This window comes from Pezoporus wallicus, unplaced genomic scaffold (assembly GCF_028554395.1).
Source record: "Pezoporus wallicus isolate ANWC-B61680 ecotype Strahan unplaced genomic scaffold, APGP_CSIRO_Pwel_v1 contig_2384, whole genome shotgun sequence".
Taxonomy (NCBI): Eukaryota; Metazoa; Chordata; class Aves; order Psittaciformes; family Psittacidae; genus Pezoporus; species Pezoporus wallicus.
Genome location: NW_026640488.1, coordinates 2769200 through 2794266, shown reverse-complemented (window position 1 = coordinate 2794266; position 25067 = coordinate 2769200). Strand labels below are relative to the sequence as shown.

At 38.3% G+C, this 25067-nt stretch overlaps 1 long non-coding RNA gene across 1 annotated transcript in view; it reads right to left on the bottom strand.

Moving 5' to 3' along the window:
• Nucleotides 1-23686, bottom strand: part of LOC130604525 (uncharacterized) — a 54798-nt gene extending 31112 nt beyond the window's left edge. Inside the window, exons 1-2 of the long non-coding RNA XR_008973480.1 lie at nt 23538-23686; nt 8484-8657 (exon numbers count right to left, since the gene is read on the bottom strand). This is a non-coding gene — a long non-coding RNA (uncharacterized LOC130604525). The remainder of the gene's footprint in view (nt 1-8483; nt 8658-23537) is intronic.
• Between the last annotated feature and the right edge of the window lie 1381 nt (nt 23687-25067).

The window sequence follows — 25067 nt, the reverse complement described above, 5'->3', positions numbered from 1 at the left end:
ACAGCTTTTAATTTCCTGTAAGTTTGACTCCTACTGCATTTTAAAACCTTGCTGTATAATATGCTCTCTTCAGTTAAGAACTGAATTTCACACCTTATACACTACTGTACCACAGTGAACTACACTGGAATTAAAAAATAATATAAAATTATTGCCATATTAAGTGTTTAGGAGTCTGTGTCTTTCCAATTTTCTTTAATGTAGTGACATGTAAGAGATCAGTCATAACTCTGTATGATTTATTTCAAGTCACAGAACAGTGACCTAGTGAGTCAGTTTGTTCCACTTTAGCAGCAGGATCCGCACTGATTTTGTGACAGGTAAACGTACCTGAAATACAAAGTTTGAAGTATGGATTGTGTCATGTAAAGAGTGAACATGAAGATAAATGTAGCTCTCCATGAAAGAACTATGGAAGGGGAGGGGAAATTAACTTTTACTTCTGCTTAAGCCTTTTTTTTGCTTTATCCAACCTGTGAGTGACTGCTGAGGGAAGTCTCCTTTTCATGTCATTGCCTATGGCTCCTATTCAGTAATCAGTAACAGTAACACCAGGAGAGAGCACATCAGTCGCCTGATTGGAGGAATTAGCATTAGTACATTATTATTCAACTGGGAAAGTCAGAATTAGAAAAACAGGCTCACAACTATAAAAATGTCACTCACACTGCTTGGCAGCTACATTGACTTACTTGATCTCATTGCATTTTGGCAACAGGCTTCTTATGCTACAGCTTTTCTTTTTTCCTTTTGGGGCTTTCATGGCAGGCCAGTATTTTCCCCTGGCATGACAGTTTACTACCAATCCATTATCCATTACCTTCCTGGCACGTGCAGACTTCAGAAAAACCTTGTCTGGGATTTGGCACTCTACCCAGTGCCTGATAAATGTTATAAATTTTATTCCTTCTGTTGTGGTGCAAAGTGGAAAAATATGGCATGCAGTTATACCAGCATTACTCTGTCCTCAGCCAGAGCTGTTTTTCACTATAAAATCCTTCAAAAAGAACTGAAATAATTTAGTGTCTCTAGAACTACCCCAACAGAAGAGAGGAAAAAGAAAAGTGGCAGTTCTTTTAGCGATTTTTGCTTCTCTGAACACAACAAAAGACTTTCATGTTTTGAAAGTGTTCCTGTTTTCATATTTTGAAAACTGCATCTTAGCTCCTGTAAGTATGCCGCCTAAACTTACGTGTACTGAAGTGAAGTATCACAGGACTTTCACGCTGCCAGTTCTCAGTAACAACAAAGACTGTGAAGACTCAGTGTCTCCAGTCTGTTAGATGCTGTGGTTGTTTCCAATGTGCCAGAATTTTCTGGGTTAAGCACTTGCTATCACAGATAGACTCTCTAAAGTCAAATTCTTTTTTCCTCTTCCTATGAAGTTGCACCATTTTATTATCAACTGCTGTATAATCTCATTTATCAGTCTTCCAGATCCAATCTTCAGCAATCAGCTGATTTATTAGTTCAGCTTGCTTCTTTTTCCATTAAAACTACATTTGTCACTGATTTTCATAAGACTAAAATCTTAAGTGTGCCTTCCTGTAATATATGTACACCATTATTTCCCCTTACAAATTAGCATATTTTATTGCTTTATGCAGTTATATTTGGAGAAAACAAGACAAATAGTTGATTTCAATGTAAGACGGCTCAAGGTTAGTCACCTGCTGTGATTAAAACAGCTCTCAGAAATCTAATAGCAATGCATCTGTGAAAAAGGCAATATAAAAACTAACCCCTCTGACACAGTGAAAATTGCATTCATGTTAGTAAAAGATTTGGAGAACCTATACTCTGAAGAATAAATACTTTGGTTCCCTTTGATCCAAAATTGGTGTACTTGTCTAGCATAGTATTTACTCCATATGCCATCTTATATTTGCAATTCTTCTCAAATTCTGATGCCACTGAGGTTAATCACCCCAACAGATTTCTGTACTCATCCTGTATGTGAAAGCATACTCACTAGTGAGTCGTACATAAAAAGTGTCTGGGACAAAATCAGATTTAGGAGAGACTTTGTTTCTTATTACACAACAATTCAGTGTTTTAGTACTCACCCATCCCTTACCGCCCCTCCTCTGCCCAAGATAAAACAGTCATTGAATGATGAGAGCAGGAGACAGACATGCATAGACAGAAACACCCACACCAACAAATGAGAGAAAACATTAAGTGTCTTTCATGACACTTAATAAGGCTATGGAAAAGACAGGTTCAAAGCACTCCTGAAATTAGCATTTATTTCGACATTACAGTCCAATTTGAGAAACTGAAAAATAATCCTCCCAGACTGCCCACTTTCCCTGCCTTTTCTTAGGACATGAAAGCCCCAACTTCAAGCCCTTATTCTGTTCTCCTGTATTCAGACAGAAGGTAAATTTAAATGGGTTCTCAATCATTCCAGTAGATATCCCGACTGTTGAATTTGGGGAAAAGAAAAACAAAAACAAAAAAACAAACCATCTATTCACTTCAGTGTATAGCTTAAGTGTACAGCTCCAAAGTGTTGTAACAGCTTAGCATTTCCTTTAAAGTCAACAGCTGCATGGCTAAACAACTCAGTTGCAGGAGACTGACCTGAAATATCATATAACTTCCAGATTAGTTACTATGCTACATCCATTCAACTTACTGCTTTCTACACGTCGTCATGCCGATGTGACATCTAATTTTATTTAATACAGGATGCTATTTTCTGGAATATTTTAATATTCTATTTTGTACCCCAAGATCAATGCTGCACAGGTTGTGTTAAAACACTGACAAGATTTTTAGCAGAGAGGATGTTCCATTCTGAAGTCCTTTGCTTTGTCCGTTGAGCAACTAGATATTCACCTTGTTTCTCTAACTTTCTGCACAGGGAATCATTCATCAGTCTAAACCTGGATGCTCATAAATCCCCTGATCAGTGGCAGAGCTCTAGCTACTCTAGAATGCTGTAACATGCCCATGCCTTGTGATTTGTAGCATGGTTCCTCTCCTACTAAAATAAGCATCTAAAATGGATGAGATAAATTATAGAATCATAGAATAGTTAGGGTTGGAAAGGACCTTAAGATCATCAAGTTCCAACCCCCCTGCAACGGGCAGGGACACCTCACACTAAACCATATCACCCAAGGCCTCATCCAACCTGGTCTTGAACACCGCAAGGGATGGAGCATTCACAACCTTCCTGGGCAACCCATTCCAGTGCCTCACCACCCTAACAGGAAAGAATTTCCTCATATCCAATCTGAACTCCCCTGTTTAAGTTTTAACCCGTTACCCCTTGTCCTATCACTACAGTCCCTAGTGATGAGTCTGCCCCCAGCATCCCTATAGGCCCCCTTCAGATACTGGAAGGCTGCTATGAGGTCTCCATGCAGCCTTCCCTTCTCCAGCCTGAACAGCCCCAAATTTCTCATCCTGTCTTCATACGGGAGGTGCTCCAGCCCCCAGATCATCCTCGTGGCCCTCCTCTGGACTTGTTCCAACAGTTCCATGTCCTTTTTATGTTGAGGACACCAGAACTGCACACAATACTCCAGGTGAGATCTCACAAGAGCAGAGTAGAGGGGCAGGATCACCTCCTTCGACCTGCTGGTCATGCTCCTTTTGATGCAACCCAGGATATGGTTGGCTTTCTGGGCTGCCAGCGCGCACTGCAGCCGGCTCATGTTCATTTTCTCATCGACCAGCACCCCCAAGTCCTTCTCTGCAGGGCTGCTCTGAATCTCTTCTCCACCTGACCTGTAGCTGTGGCTGGGATTGTGTCAAGGTCCCTCTGGATGGCATTCCTTCCCTCCAGGGTATCAATCAAACCACTTTGAAACAGCTGAAGTTCAGAGTTATAGAAAACACATCCTGATCTGCTTAGGCCCATCGAATTAAATACTAACTCACTAACTTTCTGCTGAGCTGATACGTTTTGAAAACTGAGTTATCTCTAAATATTGTAAGTAGATAATGAGATTGCATCATACAGTAGCTTTTGTTTGCTTTCCTTTCATCCTGCAGTCAAAGAAAACGTGAATTTCCTTTGGCCAGCCTAATCCGAGTTCTTTGGTCAACCTCTTTATGTGTATCTCATATTCTATAACTCAGGAATGGTGATAGAGGATGACTGGTTTTGCATATTTTTGGAACTAAACCATGTTATGGCAAAGGTAAAAAATTATCTAACAGTAGCAGACTTGAGGAAAAAAAATTGCCACAATATATAAGCCAACACACTAACCCTAATTCTGAGATTTACCAGAGAAACTGAAGGGGAAATGAACATTGGGCAGGTGGATCTTTCGACTGTAACGAAAAGAAAGGTGGCAAATTTACAATTAGTAATATACAACTACTCTACCAGGAAAAATCATCCCAGGAACTGCCAAACATTCTGGCATGAAAAGTAGGAATTAGTAAGAAAATCAGAAAAAGACACTGCATGATAAAGGAGGAAGAAATCAGGAAATGGATATCTTAATACAAGGACACCTAGACTACTTGGCACCACGGGTTCTAATGCTCTGATTCAGCCACTCCAATGTTCATCAGTTAAGGCAAATAAATTGAATGTTGTGAATGCAACTAAACCTTGCAGAATAAGAGTGTCATAAATAAATTTTTAAAAGAAAAAAACTGAAAAAAAGAAAAAAACTGAAAAAAAGAAATAAATTCTGTTTTCTAAGTTTTGCATGAGCATTAACAATTCAGTAGCACCTTTATTAACAACTGTGGCTGGCTCTTTGCCACTGCCTAGTATTTTTATCATACTGGCTCCTGTCCTCATTCCCAGAAGTATCTGCTTTTCAAGCTATCTTATTTCTATAAAGTGAAGTACTCTGGATGAACCTACAATAGAAAGTAAAATATTGTTATTGTTACAAAACCTACCAGTCAGAACAAGATTTTCATATAAAAGTATTATAGGAAATATGATAAAAGTGAGAAAATCATAAATAACTGAAAATGAAAAAGCAAGAAAGAAATCATACAGAGGTAGGGAAGAACGAGAGAAAATCACAAGTAATGTTATGCATGGAAGTGAATAGATTAGCTTTTTTTCACAGGATGTTCTCATTGTCCAAGATCTAGTCATAGCTTCACAAAAGTCAAATTATTTCATTTTATGACAGGATTAATTGCACGGCTATGGTAAAACAACAAAATAATATGATAAATTTTATTTTTATTTTCCTTTCAGCCTCAAGCAAATTGCAGGTCTACTGTTTCAGCCCTTCTTCCACACATTAGCAGCTATGCTGCTTGTTATAGAACTGTTGAATATGAACTGTTATAAAACTGTTGAATATGAAATGTTGAAATTGAATGCATAAAGAAACCAAATAACTGTGCATGAGATTATCCAGAAAAAAATCCCCATGACTCAAAATAGGACATCAAAATGTACCAGGAAAGGTAAGTATACAGCAATAGAGGGAATCACAAAAGGAAGAAGATAAACATACTGAAACTACTATTCTGATACACATTTTCAAATGCACCATCTCATATAGGTCACCATCACACTCAGGATGTCAGCAGAAGGGCTGTATGTAGAATTTAGGCCTGTGGAAGGGAAAAGATATGTCAAAACTTCTTCCCTTCCATAACTGTATAGATATCTAAATTTACACATTTGTTCTTTTGAATATAAACCAGTTGTATTGCAAGCCATATAACTTCACGTATTAGATATGTCTACTATGTCCTGGTAAATTCCACAGTCTAGTATAAACTGTTTTATTAAAATTGCTGTTCTATGACTTGAGGCTATGTTGAGGCTTTTGGCTGATACATAAGCATGCCGTTAGAGAAATGTGTATCCTATTTTCATTTTCCCTATGCTCAAAAATCTTTAAGCCTGCCTGTCATACGTTTGCTGATTAGACTCAAATAACAGCAAATCACATTTACATCTTCACATCATAGAAACAAAAGCAATTGTCTTTTTTATTGGGGTATGCCAGTCTGCTTCAAAAACATGCCAGCCCTGGCAGAGACAGAAATTAGCAGGTACAGTGATCCAGAGGCAAATCACTCTTGTCAACTACTCAATATGTGCCTCACTGACTTGCTGGCCTTATTGGTGCCTCGTAGCATGAAGACTTCCTTGGTGTGCATGTACAATGACCATGTGAGTCACTTGTGGGTTTGCCAATTGTGAGCAATGTAAAGTCATTCTAAATGAATCTTTATATCACCACACACTTGCATGAATACACTAACACACAGCAGATTGTAGAAGTAATTTCTCAATGCTTATATGATTTTTAGACAAAAATTGTCCAGATCCTTTGGATAAACCTAGATCTATTTTGTGAAAACCAGGACTAGGAGAGGTGGTAAAATGGTGTTATTATACACATTTGTGCCTCTCTAGTCTTGGCCTGGTGAGTACAAACCTGGTTTGTGCCAGCTGCTAATTTGTACCGAAACAAGACAGGATCAGCTTTGATGCCACTGGATGGAAAATCACTTTCAAAGGAAATTTTACAGTATTCCTCTTGCATAGCGGGATCCCATAAACATTAAGAAACAATTTAGAACCTGGATTAACATGGTGAAATCTTGTCTCCATTGGGATTTTTGCCATTTTGTGATTTTGAGTTATCAGAGGCAGCAGGATTCAGTAGTGTTTAAGACTGCTTTGCTTCAGAGGATGCAGTCTGTCCAGAGATTGTGAAGATTTAGCACAAATGCCAGGTGGGAAAACCCTATCCTATTAAGCATGCTGAGGGCTCTTTTCTGCTTCAAAAAGCTGTGCCGTCCTTGGTACTTTTATTCACTGCACAGCTAAGACTGCTTAGGTAAATGATGTCTACCAGCTGCAGTTCTCTAGAGCAGCCTATTTTGCTTATTTGTTTGTTTATTTTTAATGGCAGACTGAAACACAAACTTTTAGCCTTAAGGAGGAGAGTGAAAGTGTTTGGTGCCATCGGGTTGTGGGAAATTCTGAATTTTGTATATTTTCTCTTGCATCTAGGACAGAGGTCTGAAAGACAGTTTGCCAGCAAGGAAATAGTTTTGAATAATTTTTCTTCTGCCTTAGAGAACTGTAAAATATTAAATAAATGTGATAACTGGTAAAAGAATGTTTAAAAGCCCAGATAAATGCCTGGAACTTTGGGAAATATGTTTTGTTCAGTGGCATGAATATTATTGTAAGACAATATAAAAATATATGTCAAAGTTTGCTTTAGTTTAACTCAGTGTGAATCAGGAATACCTAAAAATTATTGGTAGACTTCTTCAATTATCCCCATTAAGCCATAAAGAAAAAACAGCTAATATACTTTAAAACATATTTTTAAAACATATTTTCATACATTAAGAAATACTAAAATTCCTCTTTGCCAGATGATCAGTTTGACTTTAATAGGAATATGCTCTATAATGTAGGCATAGGCACAGTATTTTAAGTCTCTAAAGAAGAAATTCCACTCATCATCATCATTTATCATAGAGATGTAGGACATTACTACTGCTGGTGACATGTCATAAGAATCTTCGGTAAAGAATGAAATTTAGACACTCTGATGGGTCATACATGACGATGTGTCACAACATTTGAAAACATGAAGCAAGAAATCAGTGAGTTTATAAAAAATTTCTACAGCTTATTTACTTAATTTGTTAGGCTGGTGAGAGAAATTTTACATCAATTTTCTTTAGCAGAATTATTTTTTTAAAATAATGGGTTTATGAGGAATTAAGGTAGTGAAACAACAGAGTATATTCTAGAAAAATGGTCAAGATGAGCAACTGAAATGGTAATTTATTTCTATTTTGTTATGATAAACATGGAGGTCACTCTTCTATTGATCCATAAAACATTTCATCTCATCTCATGTCAGCAATATTGAATTACTTAAATAATGTACTCATGTATCAGAAGTTTCAAGGGGCCATCTCATCTTAAGCCTCTATTTAGTTGATGAAATTACTAGGGGGGAAAAGTGGAGATGCACGTGCCAGTGTCATGCAACAGCATAAGGAAAAGAACAGCTTTCCGGAGTGACAGCAAAGATCCATCCAGTCCTGTATCTTCAACCATTAGTTAAGGCATAAGAGAGGTGTGATGAATACAGATGGAGGTATTATGGGTGCATACACAGTGGAGCCCAAATGTCCTAATTTATTTTAGATTCAGTAAACTTGCAAAATATCACATACTTACCTGAACATTGATGTAATGTCTGAGCTTTCCCTTTAATTCCACTCCAATTGCTTTCATAGAAGTTCATTTGTATTTGCTTAAATAGATCAAGAAAAGCTTTACTTTAGAAGTGGAAAATCATGTAGTATATATTATTAATCATGATATTGTTATTTTTATAGGACAGCATCTAAGAGTTAGTAAAGGGCAATACCCCTATTATGCTTGTGAAAACACAAAGTCCTCAGTTTACAGTCTTCACTACTACAATGGAATACTATTTGAGTGACAGAAAAAAGGCAGAAAATATAAGGACACAAGAGTCACACCAAAGGTTTACCTAGTCCACATTCTGTCTCTGACAGTGATCAGCAGTGGAGTTCCAGGAAAAGCACAAGAACAGAGCAAGTACTGACGATGCTTCCCCCTGAGCATTCTTCCAGTCTCCAAATCTTGAATTATCAGCCCCAGATCAGTGACTTCAGAGTTTCCGTGTTTCTGCATACTCTGATTGCTGGACAATGAGAAAAAGATAAATTCAAAGTCCCAAATTTTCAAATCTCCAAGCTAAAATTTAGTCTTATGAACATTTATATTGATTCTCAAAAGCATTTTCTCATACTTTATAAAAACTTTTGGAAAATAGTCATTAAAAGTAACAAGTCAGCATTTTCCAAACAGAAGCATTTTGCAGAGTCATTGCTGATAAAGGAATGCTACATCACATGTTCTTTTTCCAGCTAAAAATCAGGGGTTGATTAATAAAGTTAGTCAGGGTAAATGACTATTAAATGAGGTGCATCTGCACTATGCTAATTTTGAGTCTTTATGAGGCTGACTAGTAACACTAGTTCCTCTTGAGCACTTTTCTTGGGTAGGAATATTTTAATAGTTTCTTAGTATAAACTTAGTATAAAGTTAAATGGTGTTTCACATGAAACTAAATGCATTTTAAATGTATTCTAGAGTTCCAGGCTTATCTACCGCTATTTTTCTTGTTTTGTTTATGCACATCTTTCTCACACAGATCATTAGGACACTGAATGTATTTAGAAAATATTAATAAAAACCCCCAAACTATTTAAAGGGTTTAAAAATCTAAGTCATTAATGTGTTTTGAAAATATTATTCAGAATAAATAATAATTTGTGAGTTGATAGGGATTTTAGTAAAAGTAGAAGGACCTTGATCTATCACAGAAAATGTATTATATTGTTGACAACTCTACATGAGTACAGCAAATCAGAAAAGCCACCGCTATATGGCTGCAATGTTCAGGCATATTTTATAGCTTTTTTAGTTTTTATCTGGACATGCTTAAAGAGCTTCAAAAGGTTCTTTTGTACTTTGATATAGACTGACAAAGCATATTCTGATTACCAAAGTGTAGCTACATTCATTTCAGATATTCTGGTAAGATCTCTAAATTGCAAGAGGAAAAAATAAGCTATTGATAGGGTTTGTGGATGCATGAAAGACTGCACAGGTTTGTGCATCATATTAGCAGTAACTTATGGCATAGAAAATTCATTTCCACGTATTCCTCAGTATTCTGTACTGCTCAGAAAGATCACACGATAATACTGTTCATAACTAGGAGTTAGAACAGATGTGGCATACCGATCTGGAAATCACTGATTATGAGCACTTCTGTAACATATCTCTTTTACTCCTGAATTTTAATAATGACTTGATTGTAAGCCTTGGAATATAGCTCAGCTAATCACTAAGGTCAAAGGAAAAGAGCAAGGATGTCAGAAATTAAATTGGACATAATACATACTGCAAAAGGAAAAAAAAACCAATCATAAATAATGCTCCTTTCTTCTCCTAAATACCCATTCTCTTCTATTGTTGCTGGCAAGCAGAATACACATTCCCTCGCCTCCTCCAGAAACTCCCACTGCTCTGCTCTGCACCTCAGGTGTAAGATAAATGTATTGAAAGTATCTCAGTATTAAGTTCAGCTATCAAACCAGCCATTTCATTCACAAATGCAGAGGCTGTAGACAGACAAAATCCAGAATTTTTATCTTTCAGTTTAAAATATGATCTTTTCCCTTCTTGGATGCAGTTTTAAAGCTACTGCTCCTTTGTATATATGTATGTGTATTTGTCTAAGCACACGTGCCTGTTTGCAGTATAATGTATGAGCATGCATTGTATTGGCAAATGCAAAGAAGGTTCCTAATGACGTAACTGCTCTGAGACATAAATGCACTGCCACATAACTCAGGTCTGTCTCCATAGATCTCACCATAAATCTGCAGGAATCAGAAGGGTGTCATGAGGCAGTATCAGCAGGGAGTAAGGGCTGTTGTCCTACTGTCACATTTTAGAGTCAGGGACAAGGCGAGCTGTGTTAGACATGAGCTCTGTGAACAGAGAATATGCTGTAAGTAATCAGTGTCATTTCCGTGGGCTCATTCTCCAGACTTCCTCATATTTTTGAACGGGTCATTGCTGGTCTGATTTCCAGCCTTCCATGGATGAATGCATGAATTTCGTATGAGAACTTGTATAAACTGTGGCTCAAATTTCATTGAAACTGATGTCTGCCAAGAATAATATTTTCGTGGTGCTAAAGCCTCTGATAAACTATGTGTTACAACCATAATTTATATGCATCACAGAAATATATTATCTCAGAGAAAAACTGGGGTTTCTGCTTTAATCAGTACTAAACCAGTGTTATAAATACAATCAGAATTATTTATTGATTTTCAGTAAAAAGTTGTGTCTTCGATCTTTTAAAAGTTAGCCAAGATTTCTGGATTTTCTTTGTAAGGTTTAAAGTCATCACAAATAATTTAAAGTATTAAGAACTAACTTTCAAATGTTTTTCTGGAAGAAAAGACAAGGTTCCTATGCAAGAAATGCAAAGCATTTCTTATGAACCTCAGTTAATTGGGTTGTAGGTTAGTGTCAGAGTGCAGCTTCAGAGCAACTTCAAATACAATCTAAATTTCACAAGTCTATAGCCTTGTAATCTCCTGCTTTATTGTCCATCACCCTATTTCTGTGTTGGAAGTTCCAAGACAGCTAGTTCATTTGGCATTATTTCCTAAGGCAAAAAGCAAGATTTAGTTTGAACTTGTCAAAGCAGAAATTTTTAAGACAACCATTTTCCCCTGGAGACATCCAGAATTATGAAAAATATACTCTAACTTTTCATTAATGACAGTTATGAAAAATACAGTTTCTACCACAGTTAGCTCTGCTGTCAAAAGTCATCCAATTACATTTGTAGGCATTTGTTTCCTAAATAGCTTTGGAACCCGCAGTCTGATTTCAACTGAAATTAAACAAAAGGACATTGATCCCAACAATTATTATGTTTCCATACATTCTGCAGAAATAGATGTCAAACTGAGGACTGAGATCATTCAGATTTCTGGCTGAAGAAAAGGACTTCACATTTTTTTTATGATAACCTGAGAATCTGCACACCAGTACTTAGGAAAGACAGGCCAGCCAGGAGGGGTGGTGGGGTTGCTCTTTATGTGCGGGAGCAACTACAATGCACCGAGTTCTGTCCAGGGACAGATGACGAGCGAGTTGAGAGTCTGTGGGTGAGAATTAAGGGGCAGGCTGGCAGGGGGGAAACTGTTGTGGGTATCACCACCAGATCAGGGTGAGGAAGTTGACGAGGCCTTCTACAGGCAGCTGAGAGCGGCCTCATAGTCACAGGCCGTGGTCATCATGGGGGATTTTAACTTCCCTGATGTTTGCTGGAAGGACCACTCGGCAACCCAGCCCCAGTCCAGGAAGTTCCTCCAGTGTATGGATGATAACTTCCTCCTGCAAATGGTGGATGAGCCGACCAGGAGAGGAGCACTGCTGGATCTCATCCTCACTAACAAGGAGGGTCTGGTCCAAGCAGTAAGGGTTGAGGGCTGCCTTGGTTGCAGCGACCACGAGATGGTGAAGTTCAGGATCTTGTGTGGCAGGACTAGTAGAATAGCAAGTAGAATTGCAACCCTGGACTTTAGCAGGGCAAACTTTGGCCTTTTCAAGCAATTGCTAGGGGAAATCCCATGGGCAAGGCTGCTTGAAGGTAAAGGAGCCCAAGATAGTTGGTTGGCATTCAAGGATTGCTTTTTCCGAGCTCAAGATCGGAGCATCCCGACACACAGGAAGTCAAGGAAGAGGGCCAGGAGACCTGCATGGCTAAATAGGGAATTGCTGGGTATGCTCAAGTGGAAGAGGAGAGTTTACAGGTCATGGAAGGAGGGGCTGGCCACTCGGGAGGAATATAAGGCTGCTGCTAGAGGATGTAGGAAGGCAGCTAGGAGGACTAAGGCCTCCTTAGAATTAAACCTGGCGAGAAGGGTCAAGGACAGCAAAAAGAGCTTTTTCAAATACGTGGCAGACAAAACTAACACCAGAGGCAATGTAGGCCCACTGATGAACGGGATGGGTGCCCTGGTGACAGAAGATAAAGAGATGGCAGAGTTACTGAATGTCTTCTTTGTCTCTGTCTACTCTGCTGCAGGCAATCCTGAAGAGCCCTGTATCTCTGAGACCTTAGATGAAGTCAGGTCGACGGAGCAGTTTGCCTTGTCAATGAGGAATGGGTTAGAGACCAGTTGAGCAATCTGGACATCCATAAATCCATGGGTCCAGATGGGATGCACCCGCGGGTGCTGAGGGAACTGGGGGAAGTCATTGCTAGACCACTCTCCATCATCTTTACCAAGTCTTGGGAAACGGGAGAGGTGCCTGAGGACTGGAGGAAAGCAAATGTCACTCCAGCCTTCAAAAAGGGCAAGAAGGAGGACCCGGGTAACTATAGATCGGTCAGCCTCACCTCCGTCCCTGGGAAAGTGATGGAACACCTTATCCTTGGCGCCATCTTAAGGCATATCAAGGATAAGAGGGTTATGAGGGGCAGTCAACATGGCTTCACCAAGGGGAAATCATGCTTGACCAATCTCTTAGCCTTTTATGAGGAAATAACACAGTGGATGGATGATGGCAGAGCGGTGGATGTGGTCTACCTTGACTTCAGCAAAGCATTTGACACAGTCTCCCCCAGCATCCTCACAGCTAAATTGAGGAAGTGTGGAGTGGATGATCAGGTAGTGAGGTGGACTGCGAACTGGCTGAAGGAGAGAAGCCAGAGAGTTGTAGTCTATGGGGCTGAGTCTAGTTGGAGGCCTGTAACTAGTGGAGTGCCTCAAGGGTCAGTACCGGGACCGGTATTATTTAATATATTCATCAACGATTTAGATGAGGGAATTGAGTGTACTATCAGCAAGTTTGCTGATGACACTAAGCTGGGAGGAGTGGCTGACACGCCAGAAGGCTGTGCTGCCATCCAGCGAGACCTGGACAGGCTGGAGAGTTGGGCAGGGAGTAACTTGATGAAATATAACAAGGGGAAGTGTAGAGTCCTGCATCTGGGCAGGAACAACCCCAGGTTCCAGTATAGGTTGGGGAACGACCTGTTAGAGAGCAGTGTAGGGGAGAGGGACCTGGAGGTCCTAGTGGACGACAGGATGACCATGAGCCAACACTGTGCCCTTGTGGCCAAGAAGGCCAATGGCATCCTGGGGTGTATTAGAAGGGGGGTGGTTAGTAGGTCGAGAGAGGTCCTCCTTCCCCTCTACTCTGCCCTGGTGAGACCCCATCTGGAATATTGTGTCCAGTTCTGGGCCCCTCAGTTCAAGAAGGACAGGGAGCTGCTGGAGAGAGTCCAGCGCAGGGCAACGAAGATGATTAAGGGAGTGGAGCATCTCCCTTATGAGGAAAGACTGAGGGAGCTGGGTCTCTATAGTTTGGAGAAGAGGAGACTGAGGGGTGACCTTATAAGTGTCTATAAATATATAAAGGGGGAGTGTCACGAGGATGGAGCCAGGCTCTACTCAGTGGCAAACAATGATAGGACAAGGGGTAATGGGTACAAACTGGAACACAAGAGGTTCCACTTAAACTTGAGAAGAAACTTCTTCTCAGTGAGGGTGACGGAACACTGGAACAGGCTGCCCAGGGAGGTTGTGGAGTCTCCTTCCCTGGAGACATTCAAAACCCGCCTGGACACATTCCTGTGTAACATTATCTAGGTGTTCCTGCTCCGGCAGGGGGATTGGACTAGATGATCTTTCGAAGTCCCTTCCAATCTCTAGCATACTGTGATACTGTGATACTTGTAAATACTGGGTTGCAGGAAAAGTCTCAGGATTTTTTACCTTAATCATGAAGGCCAACCAACCACAAGGCACAAGTCCATAGGAAACGGGGCTTCATTCATGCTGCAGCTCTACATGCCACATGTTAGCTATATGACTTTTTCATTAGTCAGACATGGATTTATAGTTTGGAGGGGGATGGAGGGTGGTGTGTAAGAAATCCTAGACTCCCTTATTAACACAATAAGGGACTGTGCATTTGTCTGGGATTTCTGATACCTGACCTCCAGCCAAAGTGTCTAATGTCTGGAAATTGAGGCCAGTATCTGCACAATTCAGTCTCAGGGTTCATCTGCACAAAGTCTCATGCTATGAAGTTTTTTCCAATTACCTTGTACAGCAACATACCTGTCTTTATCTACCAGTTAAGATCAGTGGGGGTGGAATTAGTTTAAGCAAAAATTTATGTAATTAAAACAATCACTCATTCCCAGTGTTCCACATGCAGATTAAGTAGGTATGAAAGAATATCATTCTCCACCAGCTTAGTGACTATTTGGAATGGATGCAAAAAAGGGCTGCTCGAAGGTATGTCCACTGTGAGAAGATTTCATAAATAGAGGATGGTGGAGAACTCATGCACAACTACCTTCCTCTACACAGTGTTGTGATTTAGGTATTAGAAATTAATATATAGAATCATAGAATCATAGAATAGTTAGGGTTGGAAAGGACCTTAAGATCATCTACTTCCAACTCCCCTGCCATGGGCACGGACACCTCCCACTAAACCATACTGTACAGTGAAGAGGGAGATTATGAAGCAAGCTGATAGCTGAAGAAAGGCAAATTTTCTAGTCATCTTATAAAACATTTCCATTTTGTGTCATTTATACAACTGATTTTGAGGCACTGAAACAAGTATATTATATATAGTATTATGACTGCTTTGATCCTTATGGGTAGCTGTGGCTGTTCTTGCAGCTCTGGATACAATCAGGTCTTTCCATTTTGGAAACCAAGGCCAGAAAGACCAAGATTAGGTTTGAAAAGCAATACTTTTTTTTTCCTTTTAAGAATACTTTTTTGTCCTTTAAGAATTAATAGTCAAATTCTCCCTAACAGTGAAGTACACTGACAGTCCTTAATGGTGAGCTCTCAGCCAGTCATATTACACTGTGCAAAGGATGTCACTATGGTAGCTGGAATTTGATTGAACTGGCATGGATCTCTCTGCCCCGTGTCTCCTTGCCCTTCTCCGGCTAGCACAACCAAAGTGAGCTCAGACCTGCCTGTACCTGCCAGTGCAGGCATGCCCTCCTCCACATACTTGTAACGTGATTTTAGGCAAGTTATCATGAGTAGAAAATGGGTGGGGCTGGAAAAAGGTTAGAACTTGCCTGGAAATTTTGATAAAACAGTGAGAAATTCTGATTCTTTAAAAAACAGCCTTTTTGTGGAAATATGATGAAATAGAAAATTCTCAAAAGGGCTTCAGACTAAGAGTTAAGTGTATGGCCAAAAGCAAAGACCTAAAAACCTAGATAACCATGGAACCAATTAACATCAATTTTCTTCTGGGATTTAGGGATCCAGCATCACAAATCTTTTAAAGCAGATATAGCAGAGATATAATATCCGTATTCCAAATGGCAGTCTTATCTCCAGCTGAGATGAGGAAAGCAGTAAATGTACTAATTACAGACTTTTGCAACACTTTAAAGGGACACCGAAATATTGGATGTGAAAGCCCTGCATAGGATTAGGTCAATTTGCCACTATCTGAATTCACACATGAGCTTTGCAATGCAGAGATGCATAAGGCTTTAGCAGTCTTTTTACGCATCTGCAGCTCTAACCCCTACTTTGAGTTGTTCAAGAACAGAGTTCTTCTCTCTGATTATGTGTTGAAATCTCTTTGACTTGTCATCATATGTCAGGCAGCCAGAATTTTTATCTATGGATATGCCCACAGAAAATATACATGTATCCTACTATCATCAGGATTTTATTAGCCACAGTCATATTTTATTTTAAAAAATCAAATGAAATTAAAGGAAGTGTAAATAAAAAAAATGCTCAAATTTAAGCTTGTTTTCTACTTCCTAAGTAGAACTTTTAGCAGTAGTTTCTTATCTAATTTGGAACATTCGCCTGTTAATTATGCTATTGATATTTCAATGAGGCTAAGTGATAGCAATGGAAAAGATCAATGGAAGAGAGATGTCATAGCTATAGATCCAAATAACTTACATAAAATATTTGTTCTCTAAGCCAGCTTTTATGTCTCTAAATAAAGCCCAGCATTCTAGTATGACCTGTTTAGTTCCTCTGTTGCCGAGGCACTGTGGAATTCCTAGGAACCCAATCTACTTAGAAAAGATAGACAATTATGCAGTATTTAAACAGATGAGAAGCAGGATTTAAATGGAACATTGGCAAACAGGATTTTTAAACTTACTAAATTAAGCAAATAAGAAAGGAATTCATTCTACCTTTTTTTTTTCTTATCAGCCCTGGTGTGTCTTCTAATATGCCTTTGCATTTAATATCTTCATCCTGAAGTGTTTTTAGATTATCTTTTGTCTAGCTCCTTGATGTTATTACTTCTTTAACCTGTAATGGTTGATTTTATATTAATAAATAGAGATAAAAGGTAACTTCCAAGAAAACAAAAGTTCTTACAACAGGTCATATTATTGTCAGTAAAAATCTTACCTGAAATACCACATGCGCATCCATTGGAAAGCTCTTTCTGAGCCCTCCTTGTAGTACAATATCATATACTTTTAAGGAAATTTAGGAAGGGAAATCATTTTGATTCAAATTCAGCATGCAAATATGAAGCACAAAATGTCCCAGGATGCCCTGAACAATGTAAATGATAAATAAATAAAAAAATAAGCACAGATTTAAGTATAACCTTGAAGACTTTACTGAAAAGACAGAATTGAACTCTCATTTACTCAGCAAAGAGAGCTAATGCAGAAAGTTTCTGTCCAAAATTATACTGAAAGGCTACGCTTAGTACAACCAGATTTACCAGCCTAAATGCAAAGGTAGAAAATACTGATTTACAGATCAAGTCTAGGCTATATGTGTCGTGGTTTAAGCCTGCTACTGCTGAACCCAGGACAACGTGTTATTGCTGGGTTGAGTTCTTACAGGAAGAAGTCAATCTTTGGTGTTAATTTTCAAACAAAAATTTATGGGCAAGATGAATTTTCCACCAAAACAACCTAGACTGATGCAGTAGGTTATGTTTGGAAAAAACACATCAAAGCATATGTACGGTGTGTAAAAAGTCTGGGTTCCTCTTTAATTTTAAAAATGATCCTAATTATGGATAACATTTAAAGAGTTATTTGAATTCTCAGAAACTAATTTTCTTAAAATCTAAGTCCACTCTCCAATAATTCCTTGATTTGGAAACCAAAATATTAACAAGGATAAGCAATGTAAAAGGGTACAATCGCACCAACAGTATGAAACAAAATCGTATGAAAAACAAATCTATGACAAAGATCACTTTTCCCTAGATAAGAATTCTTTTTGTTGAGAATTTACTATTTTTTCACATACATTTATGTGATATTGTCATGTGTTACACTCTTATTTTCTGCTCTGGTTTACTGTTCCACTAAAAGCCAGTGCAACTGAGATTCAGCCTTACAATTCTTTTAGAAAGTACACACTTGTAATTTTGTAAATGTCCAGTAAAACTCCATGTAATCTTAAAAAAGATCCATTATACAAAGTATTGTTTTAACAGCATTTTTGTTATCAGAGCACAGAGAAAATAGAAATCCCTATTTTCTTTTCATAGGCAGATAATCTGGTAGTAACTTATAGAGAGGTCAATTAAAAAATTTCTGATAAAATATTTTATTATGTAGTATAATAGTGCTGCTAATAATTTTCAGTCACTGAAACTAAATTGGAAAAAATTAATAAGGCCTTTCCCTAAAGCCCTGAAACTGGAGCCAATTTAATTAACTACTCTGTATATTGGTTCAACTACTTCAACTTCAGCTGAACCCTTTGCAAGCCCTTTGCCAAGTGGCTAATGGCAGAAAAAAAGGGTTGGATACAATATATCAAGGTCCCTTCATAACAAATAAATCTAGCTGAAGTCCACCCTAAAATATGGGAAAACTAAATGCAACTTTTTAATATGGCTTTCATATGCATAATCATGAATATAGGTATGTTTTAAGAATTTTTTCAGAATATAAACAAAATACACATAAACACATATACAGGCAAGTAAAAGAGACATTAACCCCTTTGTGGAGCTTTAATCCAAGACACCAGTGGGAATATCCCACAAGTATGTGTTTCATGATGATAGTAATTAATTTATGCACTAGTGTCCACTTGTAAATTGCACTAGTGCACAACAGGACTTGCAGCACATCTTTTCAGATCTGCTTCTACTCCCCAAGGAGCTTCTTGCTCAACCCCAGCTAGAGGCATCACTCTCTTGCTACTGAATTTACTTTATTCCAGAGAGAGGTATGGAAGCAGGGCCCAAAAAAGCACATCTGGCTCTTATTAATGGCTTCCAGCTGTATACAGCTCCCAGTATTACCTCATGTCATGTTTGTTCGATGTTTCCACATGACTACTCAGCTGGAGAACTAGGGAGCCTGGGAGAGCTGAAGAGAGCCCCAGGCTGACATTCAATACCAACGTTTCATCTGTGCTTTCTCTTTCCTTGCTGGCAAAGGAGACACCCTCTTTACCCCCAAGTCAGACTGAAACTACCCATGGGGTTTCCTCAGTGTTCCCTAAGGAACTGTGAGTAGGCAGCTTATGCAAAGAAAATTTATTACTACAATTTTTGCCTCTCCAGTGACGTAGGGAGTGAATTATTCTCTAGAACTTTTGACAGAACCCCTTACTTTTCATGTAAGGGGTTTCTGTCAAAACATACTTTCACATACTTTTCATGTATGTGAAAATGGAGTAACCAATATTACACTATGCTACTACAGATTGACCAATGCTGTCTATTAAGCTTGACCTTAAGGCATTTTAAATAAACATCAGATAATCATCATTACACATCATTATGTTTAACCAAACATGTATGTATCAAAGCAGAATAGGACAGAGCTAATTTGGCAAGAAGAGTAATTGGCACCATAAGCGTACCCCTTAGAGACAGAAATTAAAATGCGGACTGTTCACTACCCATAACTCTCAAAAAATTACAGAAATGCTGCTGAGCAGCATTTTCTTCCCATGTTTTTGTCTCTGAAAATTCTGTATACAGTCTGTTCAAGAAAATTCATGTTTTCTGTCTTATGCTTTGCTGTTCCTCAGAAAAGAAACAGGAACAGTGTTACTTCTATCTTCCATCAAAGTATGACTACTCCTAATGATACACTACTCCAGTGTATTCTGAAGTTACTTTAGTGACAGGGCTTCCAGCAGAAATTATCTCACTGCTTGAACAGGCCTCTATTCCAAAGTATCTTTCTATTTCACTTGAATCTTAATGTTTTTATGCATTTTATTCCTTTTAGCATCACCATAAATATGCTGCACAAGTTCTGTTCCTGTTTCATGATTACATCTCTCATTTGCAAATTTCCATATTCTGCACAAGTACAATTCATGCAAGCTGTTTGTTTATTATTACATTTTTTCTTTTTTCCTAAGTCACCTACTAAATTTCCTATATCAGTCTATATTACATATGTTTGCACGTAAATACATACTGCAGTATAAATATCAGGGGAAGAGGGGAGAGAGAGAGAAAAAATGTGCAAGAGAGATCTGTTCTTCCAGTTCTATGCTGATATTTTTTCTAAGCAGAACTGCCCAGAAATAAGCACATTTCCAGCAGAGGAAATTTCCTAAATTTATTTCAAGAAATGGAATATTACTGGGAGACTGTTTTCCAAAATAGGTTGCAGAGAATAAGCTTAACCAACAATAATTATATTTCAGTAACTATATGCAGTTATTAAGGTTTAGAATGAAAAGTCCAGGACATTAAATTAATTCTTGCTCAGAGTTTGTCTGGTGAATCTGGCCTGATACCTTCACATTCCAGAGGTGTACTGCTCTTCAACATCCCACCCCACCTCCAAGCTCAGACGCTAGTGTCCCACGTCTTAACCTCATAGGCTCATGCAGGGGGCTACTCTTACACAGCTCTTTCTGATATTTCCAGTTTGATACTTGCCACATTCAATTTTTAACAGCTAAATAGGTATGCCTGGCCACAAGTCAAGAGTTGATGTATTCATGCTTTAGCCACTAGATATAAATGTGTGCTGCAAATGCCAACCCTGGAGTGGTGAAAGAGCACAGAATATAGAGGGAAGTAACTACCTAGGGGTGGTTTAAGGCACCTGCATATGCACAAAAGCAGTCCAAACCCAGGCTCCAGCTCCTGTAGCAACTAGGACTGTAGCATATACCACTCACCACCCTGCCATCCCTTCCACAATCCAGTTCATTTTCACGATGTCTTAGATAGGACTTTATTCCAGTGTCTAGGCACTGCTTCAAATGCATTTCTTATGTCTTTTTTCTTGGCAGTTTCTCATCATCATGTTTCCATTTCACTTTTCTAAATTAGCATCTTGTGTTGCCCTTTTTTTCCTCTTTAGAGATACATAACAAATTATATGGGCTTAATTTTGTTATTTTTACTCAAAAGATCAACAGGTAAAATCATATTGGGGGAAGAGGGCTGGGAAAAGTCCACAAGATGTTGGAACAAAACAGCAAAAGGAATGCAGAGATCACAGCCCAGCTACTCACCAGTGCATCATGCACCATTTGTGCTCTCTCTTTAGAGGACCTCTAGCGGTATGCAGTGAAGCACCTTAAAAGATAAAGATTGCTTTCCTGTAAGTAGCTGAAGAGAGCCTTATTATTTCAGGGTGTACCGCTAAGAGTTTTATCTGGCCATCTGCATTAAGTGATGACTCTTGGGATTATAATATTCCTGAATATGTGCTGCAACACATTGTGTTGGGATGTGAATTGTGTTGAACAGTGATAGCTGACAGTGTTGCTGCTTCTGACAAGCACTGAGACTTCTGGGCTGATACCCAAAGCACAGGGGGGGAGGTAAGACAGTTGGTTAAAATCTCCGCAGTAGTAACCCTGCCCTGGGATAAGCCTGTGAATGCTATGTGGGACAGGTTCTTATGCCCCACCTACCTTACTGGCAGAGATCTGAAAGGACAAAATAGGTAAAGCTGTACTGGGCAGGTTTTTTCTACACCCTCCTTGTGGGAAAAGCTACACTTCTGAACCCTATCAACTCTTATGCATACAGGAATATAAAAAATCAAACCAAACAATTATGCTTTGATGACATTATAACCTTTCATTGGCCACACAGATCCTGCAGAACTAGTCCCTTAAACAATATTGCAGTTCTAAAATACAAATACAAAAAATAATGAATTTCTATTTTCCTTTCATAATTTGACAGTTGAGATGAAAGAGGTTAGGAACAAGCCCTTCACATTACCTCTGCGTTTAAGACTTCTTTTTTAACCAATACTCTATAAAGAGATCCGAGCCCATACTCTCAGGAGGAGTCCTACTGACACAATGCTCTGCTTCTGCTTCAAAAAGCCAAAGTACAATTAGAACTGACATGGTGTGCTCATGACTCAGACGTTCTCACCTCATAATCCTTCCTTCTGATGTGCATTTCAAATTCTGATCCTTTAGCTGCATAAAAGATATAGGATTTACAAGTAATATAAAGAATTAATTAACTATGATGCTTATGAGACAGAATAAATAGTCCCCCTTTCATGTAGCTAGTTAGACCTTTTCTTGCAAAGATGAAGCAGAAGATTTTACTTCTCAACTGCTTACTTCTTCACAAAAAAATCTTTTATATTTCACATAGAAGTTTCATAATAGTAGTTCTCTTAACATTAGAAACTTCAAAGAATCACTATTTTTATTCCTAGTTTAACGTATATTTTATTTCCTAATACTTATTAATGTGTGGAATGAGTGCTGCAAAAAGAGAACTGCTGTTTATTCTTCCAGAGCGGCACAAGCTGCTTTTCTCATTCTTACTGTGAAATGCTTTGAACATCATTTCCATTGAGTATGCCAACTTTTCATATTTTGTGAGCCAAGGCCTCCTGGTTTCATAGCCAGCTTGCATCACCATGCAAGTTCAATTTCTATTTTATACCTTAAGGATTAGAGTGATGAAATCTGACTCAGTTACCTTAGGGCTAAAAAGATTGAAGTTTTGATCAATGATCACTGTCAGCTTTAGCACACATTTTCTTTAATCCTGCTAGCGTGCTGGAGCCATTAGGATTGTTTTTCCTGTAGTTGATTTGGGTTTCTGGACTGGAAACAGTCTTTAATTTAATCATAAAAGTTTGTTCATGTCAACCACATTTTTGGATCTGTTAAAGTTTCATTAAATATGCTGTGTGTTCAGCCATGCTTTGAGACTTAGGTGACACTGCCTAACATGCATAGAGCACTTATTTATGGCTGTCAATTTTCTGCCAAGATCCTCAAAGAGTATACCTTTGAATATATGAAATGCAAGGCATTTCTTTAAAAAAAAAAGTTAAATGACAACACTGCAGGAAATAAAAAGATGCGGAAATAAATACAGCAGAAAATGGACAAATAATATCTAATTGATCCTGCATTCCCCATTTATCCATGTCCCCCACTTCATTCTCCATGCTCTCAAACACATGAGAACATACGCAAGGAAAGATCTACTATTTAATCAGTCCCTGTTTTAAATGAAGTAGAAGATAACCAATATATCAAGTTTTGATCATACTCTGTGCTAGCACCTATATCAGCAGAGCTGTTTCAACCTGACCTGTACATGATCCTGATATATTTTAAGCCATTGCTTTCACCAGCCTTTGACAAACCATTAGGTAGTTTAGTAAAAAGTAAAACCTTTTGAGGGCCTGAGCAAGATTACCAAACCAATTCCTGCAATGAGGATTTTGTTTGATTTAAAATGTGAGACCAGTTCACACCACTGAGATCTAATTTCATAAAGCTTAACAGCCATATTCAGCAGGTTGCGAGATTTAATTACTTTTTGATCAAGAATCCTGACACAGTGCTGATTTCTTTTTAGTATTTCTTAACAAATTGAGGTTCTAGCTGTGTTTACAAGGACTACACTCTTAGTCACTTCAAAACAACTTTATTTCCTTAAAGGCACAACACCCCTATATTAACTTACCAACTACTGTACATAATTATTTCTAGGCAGAGACTACCTCTACTAAGGGGGCCCAGGCAAAATCTCCGTACTGCAAGACGGCACAAGGTTGGCAGTTGATTAAGCTGGCAGACACTCGAGCCAGATATATATCTCGTGGTTAGAGTGTGCATACCAGCTTTAATTCTGCCATAGTAGAAGTAGTGTTGAAAACAAGCTTGAAAAAAAAAAAAAAGCCACAAACAAACAAACAAACAAACGAAAATGGGGAGGGAATGGTGCAGGAGAAGGCAGGTATAAAATGGATTTGTTGTTTCAATGACCCATGAAACAGCAACATATTCTTCCAAACGGAGCATACTCATGAGGACACTAAGGCAGCCTAAGACACAACCCACAGGTTCAGGGATAGCTATCTTCCCCGCAGTAAGTTCTACCGCCTCAAACCCCTAAAAAAGGTTCGGCTACTATATTTTCTTTAGATTTCTTAAGCTTTATCACACACATTGATTTCTTCCATATGTTATCATTTAAATATGACCTTACTAAGCAGTGCCACCCCGTAAGTTACAGTACAAATGTGCACGCAATTCACTAGGTTTGAATGTGACTGCAGATGTTGATTTTATATAAATGTTACTTAAGTGGGCATCAATTTGTAGACTACTGTGATAACTGGGTGGGTACAACCCTGTCGGTATTTCAGCTTTTTAGCAGATAAAACATTGGAAGAACTTTCATTTTCTAAAACCCAGCATGTGCTTTCTCACATCTTTGAAAATCTATCCTGTGTCCTTTTGGTTGCACACAATTAAGTATTATACTTTCTTTTTTATTATTTTTTGTCTCATTACAGTCTTATTTAGAAGGACTTAGATTACAATGCTACAGAACTTGCAAAACTAATAAACTTTGTGCCAGACATTCACATTATTTTCTCAGATTTACAGAATCTGAAAACTTTTTCCCATGTCTCTCCTTGTAATCATGTATGTAGTTCCTTAATATTAATCCTTAGGCTATACAAGCATGTATAAGTAGTTAATATTATTTTTACCTTATCACTTCTGTCTGTTCATTACTATGCAAACAGTAGAGGTCATTTAAACCCTTACCCTCTTAATGATCCTGATTAAAGATTAGTAGAAGCTTCAGTAGTCTGCAGTTGGAAAAGCATCATTTCCCCAAAACTATATCCCACATTCTTTGGTCCTCTGCTTTCTGGAAACCCAATCTTTTTATCCTATTTGATCACAAGAACAGGTGTGAGGGATACAAGAGAGTTACATTACATTTTTATTCTTTCTTAAACAGACTTAGCATATGCTTTATTACTAAAATACAGTTGTACACCACATCAACTTCTGTTCAGTTTTAAGTATGACATGTTTAAGAAAGGTTTAGGAGGCTATGCAGTTCAAGCTAGCTTTCACACAGAGGAAAATTCTAAAATGTTATTGCTGTCAGAAGGAATTTTGTTCATTTTGCATTATGCATAACTTTCTTCTGCTGTTTTACTTACAACCACATCATTTGAACATCCTCCCACAAAAGATTTTTCTCATATGTAACCTGCAGTCATGGTAAC